An 8,770-nucleotide genomic window follows, 5' to 3' on the forward strand; every position below is an offset into this window, starting at 1 on the left:
GACTTACATGAACAATCATGTAAGGTTGTGTTTCTTCCCTACTGAACACCTCTGTGTCGCCAACAGATCAGAGGTTTGTGTACCACTTTTTATTGTTGGCTTCTGACAGTGGGAGGGATTCTGACTACAGTAGAGGTTTCTGAAAGTTTTAGAAAAGCTGCCTCCTTCCCTGAGAGCAGGAAATCGGGAGGTTGCTGTAGGGGTCTCTTTCTGCTTTTAGAGGTAGATAATGGGAAATGCTCAGAAATGAAATGGTGCTACTTCTGCTTTCTTTTCCTTTTGTGTCTTTTGATCCATTCCTGAACTTATTTTTGTGTCTCTGAAATTCTTGTGTGAAGGTCAGAAAAATGTGAAAGTTGTTCAGCTATCAGGCAGTGCCATAGTTTACCTTCCCTTGGCAAACCCAGCCAAGTGTTACAGAGATTCTAAAGTAATGTAAATGGAGTAAAAATGTGGAGGCCTTTTTTGTAAATACTACCCTTGACTTTCACTGTAATGGAGTCTGTGGTGCCACATATATTTATATCAGGTCTTTGTTATATAACTGTCTATCCTATAGTTACCCAACAGTGTATACTATACTATTTAAGGACAATTTTAATGTATGAATTCCTCTTTTTGATGTGGTGCTACTTTTATTCCTGTGTGTTGACCTAGGCTTTGTAAAAATGATAGAGAAGCAATTGTTTTCTGTCCAATTAGCCCAAATTTGCCTTGGCTGTAAAACTTTATGCAAAATATTCCTTGCAGTCTTTGCAGTCCAATGAAACAAAGACAGACTTATAACTCTTAGGGATTTTTGGCAAACTGCTAATATGAGCTTTTTAGAAACTGTAAGACCTTCAGCTGATGGAAAAGTATAAGAGGAAAAAAAGACTGCAGTCTTGCACAGGCAGTAATGATGACAGCACCATTAATAACATGGATCATTAAAATTTATAAAAAGCTATTCTTAATATAGGATATAAATACATTTCTCAGGCAGAGCTATGAAATTTATAACTTTTTTATTGTCACCAGAGGACCTTCCTAGTGCTCTGCACCCCTTCACTGTCTGCCCTCCCTCATAAATCACTGTGTGGTTAATAACCTAGATTACAACTACCAGTTGCATTTACAGAATTAAATATTGACTATGTGAAAATGTTATTACATTTTTACTGATCAGAAGACCGCAGAACAGCCCTGCAGGACATGTAGCTGAACAGAAATATCAGTGTAATCTTTGTTGGAAACACAGTTATGGGATGCTTGGTAACAAGTGACAGTTTTTAGAAACAGAAGAGAGGTGGTGGAAAGTGAACTTAATTTCACACCGAGCAACACATTGCCCAGAGCAAGCTGTATATTAAAGGCCACTTCATTATTGGCTGAGAAGTTCAAGACCAAATACATGAAGTAACTTCTAAAATGTAAGTCCTTTTCCTTGTTGGCAAAGTGGTACATCAGAAAGTCTGATAATAACTCTCAGGTCTGAGATCTTGGTGAAAGTGAGCTACATTTACATCAAGTAGTGGGGCTTCTGCCAGGTTGGCTGGGAGACTGACCTAGGTTTTAGTACCTGATGAACTGTTTCTCACACCACTTCATGTCCTTTTTTTTCTGTTTTCTCATTGGACGAATTATTCCAAGGGTCTCTTAAACTTCCTCTTCTCCACAACCCATGAATTAACATAACTGTCAGAATAAAAAAGTTTCTTATTAAAAAAAATATAGGTTTTGATCCTTGTTATTTATTTAATAAGTGGTTTAATCCTCCCTTAGATTCCTTTGATATAACTTCATTATTAATGCAAGTTTTTAGTAGGATTCAAGAAAAAAAATCACATGCCCAGATAATTTGCCATTTTCCATGTCACTGTTATATTCCTGAACTTCCATCTGTATGTGTTCATTTTTTCAGTTGCTTCCCCCTGAGGGAAAGTAACTCTTTATCTTGCTCAGGTGTAAATTTGCTGCTGCACTGGAAACAAATCCATGCTTTTGTGCTGCAACATATTTTAGAAATCATTTGAATACAAATCAAAGTAAGTAATTATTTTTCAATAAATCACTATTTTGGATATTTATTTGTCCATTTGCAGTCTAAACAAGTTTCTACTTACCATTTTAACCTGAATTTCCACAAGAAAAAATAATACATTTTTTAGGCATAAGTCTTCTTTGTCTGCTTGCATTTTTTTGCTTATCTCCAAACTGCCTTCAATTTGCCAACAGATTCTCTGTTATTCTGCTGGTAGACAGACATCAGCACTGGAGGAGGTGTTTCATTTCATTCACAGGTGAAAGGGTGATATCCTCTTTCTTTATCTTATGGATCTCCTCAAATCGTCCTCAGTCTGAAGAACAAGTCAAAGTCTTCAATCTGTGATTATCTCCAAGTTTAGCCTTATTTAGAGATTTGTAATGAGCCCTTGCTGGATCACAAAGCAAATCATATAAAAAAATGTCTTCATGGCAATGATTGTTGGAAGATCAGATACTCCTTCTCCTTTTAAAACTCTTTCTGGTTTGGGAGAAGCAGGGAGTTATTCTGGAGAGACTTCTTGTAGATGTAATAGCAAAAGTGCCAGATTTGTGAAGTGTTTCATATTTTGCTTTAATATCTGACCCTAATCACAAGAGTCCTGGCCATTTGTCAGATGACTTTGATTATGAACAATTTGGTGTCACTTTGCAAAGTTTATTCCAGGTTATAGTGGCACAAAAGTCTGGTAGTGGACCCTTCAGAAAAGATTTATAGGTATTAATTAATAAACAATAATGCATTTTCAGCAAATTTTCAGCATTCTGCAAGGTATAATATTTAGGATTAAATCCTTTTTCTTCAATAATAATAACAACAATATTTTAAGAATATTTTACTTTTTCCAAGTTCTGTAACACGTTAATACCATTCACTTTTATACTAAGGGGCTATGTAAAATCTATTACTATTGAAGGAATTGTTCAAATTTATTCTATTTTGTGTGTAGTTCTTGTTGGAGAAATGTTCTCATATTATGTATCAGTGAAGAGCCTGATGGGAAGGTGTGGCAGCCATGCTTCAGAGGGCAACGGGGAAAGAATTAGTAAACGTGAAGTGCTGTTGAGTGGTGAGGAATACAGAACTGTGCACAAAAGAAAGGAATTGATATCCCTCTAGACAAAGGCAACAAACAGTGAATAATTTTTACCAGAGAGAAGAAACGTTTGCCCTGTCTAAGAATTCTGCTGTCACACAGTTCTCTGGCTGTATATATCAGTATGGGAAATCTTCCAAAAGATGACCTTTGTCTCCCGAGTGGCATTTTGTATTTCATTCCTTGAGACGCTGACATCTGAAAGCTTCCTTCTCTGTTTGTGTGGCCAGACCACTTCAGTGTCCTTTTGGTCATGGTAGTATCACAAGACAGGGATATATTTAGAGAGTAGAAGAAAAAAAAAATACAGGTCAGGTGGAAGAGTAGGAAAAAGACATATAACGGGAAAAGATGACAGCAGAATCATAATTTTCACATAAAAGGAGATGTCTAGCATTTCAAAGCTCCAGGGCATGTCACGTAGGACCTTCTGGATGGCTCAGTCCAATCAAAGAATCTCTTAGAACAAGGAATATGCCAGCAGCCCATCTTGAGCCTCAAAATCAAACTCTACTTCTTTCTCACTAGGTATTTTGATGAGTGACACACTGAATAGCTTCTCTTTCCCCTCCAATTCGGCTTAGCATCAGAAATGTTGACCTTATTTAAGCCATTTCTCAGATTTCTTGGAATTACTTGAAATGTCTTAGCATTTTATTAACATTTAGTCATTCTGCTTCTTATTTTGAATCAATTCAGGCTTGAGGTGTTGTTTATCGACCCCGGTGGGATGAAGTGAAGTCAACCATAGTTGACTTCTTTACATTCAAGGTTATCCTTAATATAGAGTGCAGCTTCTCCTTTTTCCTTTTATTTACAAAACGACCTATATCCATCCGTCATCTTCCTCTGAGCCATGTGGATTGTTCCAGTTTCAGTTATTCCTGTGACATCAGAACTTTCTGACAGGCTCAGGAGCTTCCGTTCCTCCTGCCGGTTCTTCAGCCTGTCTGCATTGGTATACATACATTTAAGATGTTGGTATTCTGATTCTTATCTTGGGAAACAGCTAGGGAACATTTGTTCCTGCTCTGCTTGGCCTGGCTTGTTCCCCTGGTGTGAGCATTGCTACTTTAGACCTTTATTTTGAAGTCTTTTGGTTTAAAGCACACCTCAGCAAGTTGGGTATCCTGCTGCTCTTGGTCTTGCAATATTCCTTCATCCAACAAGGGGTGTGGACCTTGCTGGGAGATGTGAAGTTTGGACAGGCTGTTGCTACAAGCAATTAGCAGACTATGCAGGCAACAAAGAACAGTGAGAGCAGTGGGAAGAGCAATGAGGAGCAATGAGGAGCAATTCTTTATGTTCATGTCAACTTTTAAGTAAAGTTGAGGGAAGCTGGGGTAGTAAGAGGGCTTTTTGGGCTAAACGTCATTAGATTAAATTTATGTGCTATGTAAAGTAGTCTACCATGGGTAATAAGGTCTGTAAAGTATTTTTGATCAGCAATAATGTAAAATACAGTTTAACATGTATTAACATTTATTTCCTATTATTTATGTGTCTAGATTTGAAAGAGAAACACTTATTTTAATCAGTCACACATTTTGTTCTCAGATGTTCTTATACAGTTTTACTTGAGGGAAGTCTTTAATTCAGACACAGACCTCATTTTGGCAAGCTATTAAGAGCTTTGATTGTGCTATCAGAAGTCCATCCTTTTGGATGCAAACAAGACCAGATGAGATGTGGCTTTGAGCAGCCTGGTCTAGTGGAAAGTGTCCAGCTGACCCCTACTGACCAAAGGGATATTCCATGGCAAATGTTGTGACACTCAGGATATAAAGTGGGGGGAAGAAGGAGTTAGGACATTTGGAATGAGGAGGAGTAAGGCGGGGCATTTGTCTTTCCAAGTCACCGTGACACATGATGCAGCCCTGCTTTCCTTGAGATACCTGAACATCTGCCTGTCCATGGGAAGTATTTCTTGTTTTGCTCTGCATTTGTGTGTCTTTTGCTTCCCTATTTAATTGTTTTTATCTCAACCCAAGAGTTTTCTCACTTGTACTCTTCTGATTCTCTCTCTGATTCCAGTTGTGGGGAAGTGAGTAAGTGGGTCTGTGGTTACTTGGTTACTGGCTGGGGTTAAGCCATTACAAGTTCAAATACATGGGGCCTACAGTACTCTTTAAAGTGCTATGAGAGAAGCAGAATAATAGCAAATACATAAAGAATAATGCTATTACAAAATGGTAGAAATTTACCTCACCTTTATGGGAACAAATGGCAACAAAAGAGTTAGAGGAAAGGTCTGTCTTAGGAAGTTGGTGCACAGTGCTCATTCTTTTTATCCAGCATGAAAATGCCTAGATGTTGATAACTAGGAAGTATTTTCTCATGTAAAGGTAGTCAGATTACTCTTGATTATTGCCGATTGACCCTTGACAATTTTTCCTCTCTTTTCCCTAATTTTTGCCAATTTTTTTTTTCCCATACAAGACATTTCCTGTATTCAGCAGACCTTTAAAAGATAGATTTCTGACAGATATTTTTATTGTTTCCTCGCTTCTCAGTCTTTCATATTTGTCTGTTAGAGCTGTCCTTACAGTACAGGGGGGGAAGCCTGTAGAAATAGCTGGTTGATGCTTCACACAACAGTTAATAGCTTATTCACCTCCTATAAAAGATGCAGAGAATGCAGTATCTATTGGACAGCTGAGGGCAGTCAGCTCTCGATTCCATTTGCACAATGTCATCCCATTAAATAGCATCCCAAATTGATGTTTGTATCTCTCAGATGTTATATTCCATTCTAGATGGCACTATGAGCTCTTTGCATGAGCAGTAGCTTTCCCCATCACCTGCACACTTTCAGAGACAAAGGAAGCAAACAGGGCCAGCATGCTGCTGTTAGGAGGGAAAATATCTACCTAGCAAATAAGAGGGAATGCAATAAAAGTTGAAGTAAAGCATGTATGTTAAAGGAGGCTTTGTGCTGTGTTGAGTCTTTCATAGCTCTTGATGCTATGTCCAGTTCAGAAAGTGTCACAGCTGAGTGCAAAACACTAAAAAAAAAGCCAAACCTGGGCACAGGGATTTAATTTACTCCTTGGAGAATTTAGATGTCTTATAGAGCTACATCTTTCTGTATGCAAGTGTCTGTTCCTGTGTTTGCATAGAAAAACATGCAACATGAGAATTACAGAAGAAAATCTGTATATTTGTTTTGTCTTGATGCAGCCTTCAAAATGAACCAGTTAGCTACAAACTCCTTTCATTTCTGACATGCAGTCTGTGAGAAACTGGGGCACTTGTCCTTCATAAAATATGATTTTGTTCATGAAAGTGTAAAACTACTAAGACTTGTTTCTTCTAGAAGAACCCAAACACTTAAGCCATCTGCATTCAGCAGTCCTACCATGCTGTTTATTCAAATGAGAATTCTTAACAAAAAGGTTACTTCATTGGGCCAGTTCAGCTTGTTTGCCCAGCAGGAGCTCCGCACTTTATTTAAGCTTTTAAACTCCATATCAGTAGCATGAGTTGATGTTTAGTGCACAATAGGGATACAGTATAGCCTAATATATGCATTTTTCCTTCAGAATTCTAATGGTTTAGTCCTGAAGGAAATTTACACAAGCCTTATAGAAATTAAAGCAAGGCATTTATTTCATTCAGAGAATGCAGTGACTTCCAATGGTTGCACTGCTAAGGACTCTCAGCTTTGAAAGGGACCTTTTATTGTGCAGGAAGAAAGCTCAGATATAGCGCTAAGCGAAAATTTCAGAGTCCAGATTAGCATGCCTAGCAACTCATTGCTGTGTACCGTTTTTTCCCAGTCCCCTACTAGCTGAACTCTTTCCGTACATCTTTAATTGATTGGGTTAATATAAACCCTGAGCACTACCAGTGTTTGTGTGGCCCCCATAATAAGGCTATTGTGTGCTTCTCTCTACTCTTGTGTTCCCTATTTAGGAATGTGTCGCTCTGAGCAGTTCAAAAGTGTGAGCAAATGAAAAAAGCCACAATCACTTCATTAATGATTTGTAAACAGAATATCCAGTACTGACGCCACCTGCATAGGCTTTCAGAAGAAAAAAATACTGGATTTGCTGAAGCTCTGTGTAGAATCACTGTGGAATTTATTTCGGCAGAGTAAATAAATGCCCCAATTAACACTTTTACACTCAACCAAATGGTTGTATTTAGAGGAAACAGTTTCTTTCTTCAAGGAAAAATTCAAAGGAGACATGGGATAAAGATAAAAAAGAACACCCCAAAAACAAACAAACAAAAATACCCCTTAAATCTCTCTGAGCAAGTTTTACACAAGACGGCACACAGCAGTGGTTGAAGTTATAAAGGCAGACAGCAAAATGTGTTTAAAAAAGGAATGTAAAGTAAGAGAAAAGTTCACTGAAAATTTCAAAATAGCAGCAAATGTGTTTATAACTTCAGTTTGCTGCTGCTGTAGGCCTCATTAAAGTAAGCCTTTGTTTTTTTCCTTTTCAAACACTACCTATTATGACAGCTAGAAACAGCTTACCAGCTGCATACTGTCATCTTGGCCTGCCAAGATATCATGTAATCATTCTCAGAGTCTGAAAATGGGTATCCACCACTGGCTTTGTGAAGATGTCAAAAAAACTGAAATTGCTCTGCATGCATATAGTTCTAACTACACTGCATAGCTGTTGATTTAAGAAAGACTTTTAGTAAGCCCTACTGAGGTAATATTTATCTACTGTACCTTTCTAAATTAGAGGCAAGCTTCTTACATGGCAGCAGATATGCACAGTTTTAAGACCTGTCAAGTACTGTGAAGTTCCTTCAAATACAAGGAAAGAAAATAAGAGTCAGGCTTCTTTCTGAAATGCCAGGCATTCAGCCACTCACTGGTGCCTGCAATGACAGCCCAAACCCCCTCATCAGCTGGGGGATCACCTGGCTCTCCTATCTGATCTGCCATCCTTCTGTACTCTGTCTGTTACTAAAGAAAACATGTTGCAAAGGAAGGAGACATGAAAAGGAAGCTCTGAGTATTTTATCCTGCATTTCTAAAACTGTCTGTGTCACGTAAGACCATAAAATTCCATAAGTAAACAGCAGAGTGGGTCTGTGTTTTCACTGGGGTGGGTGAGGAGAGATTGTGACCATAGTCAGATACACAGAGCATTGCAGAGGGAGCCTTTGGAGAGGAGAGTGGCCTCTGAGTGAGGCTTGGTTTGTGCACCACCAATGCTTTCTTTCCTGCATCCAGAACAAAGGGTTTCTCACTTCAGAGAAGGATTTCAAAACACTGATTTTTCTTTTTGGAGAAGAAACTGCTGCCCATCGTGAGGTGTACAGTGCCCTTCCCCACTCTCCTTTTTTGCAGTGCTCTGTACAATGTGTTCGTGGGTGGGGTGAAACAGGTGCTGTCACTCTGAAACACAGCAGGATGAAATATTTTCTGCAAAGCTCAGCCACAGCCAAAAAAACACATCACAGACAGGATTTTTTTAGGAAAGAGAACAAAACAGAGGATGTTGATGTATTGATTGAGGTGGGGGGTGAATGCATCTTGGATACTATAGGCAGTGTTCTTCTTGTCCCACATTGATCTGAAGCAAGAAGGGATGCAAAAAAGGAAGTTTAGAATTTTAATAACATACCTTCACCAATTAAACGGTCCAATTAGATCCAAAAGGACTTGGGAACTCCTGAAA

This window comes from Haemorhous mexicanus, chromosome 1, assembly GCF_027477595.1.
Source record: "Haemorhous mexicanus isolate bHaeMex1 chromosome 1, bHaeMex1.pri, whole genome shotgun sequence".
Classification (NCBI taxonomy): Eukaryota; Metazoa; Chordata; class Aves; order Passeriformes; family Fringillidae; genus Haemorhous; species Haemorhous mexicanus.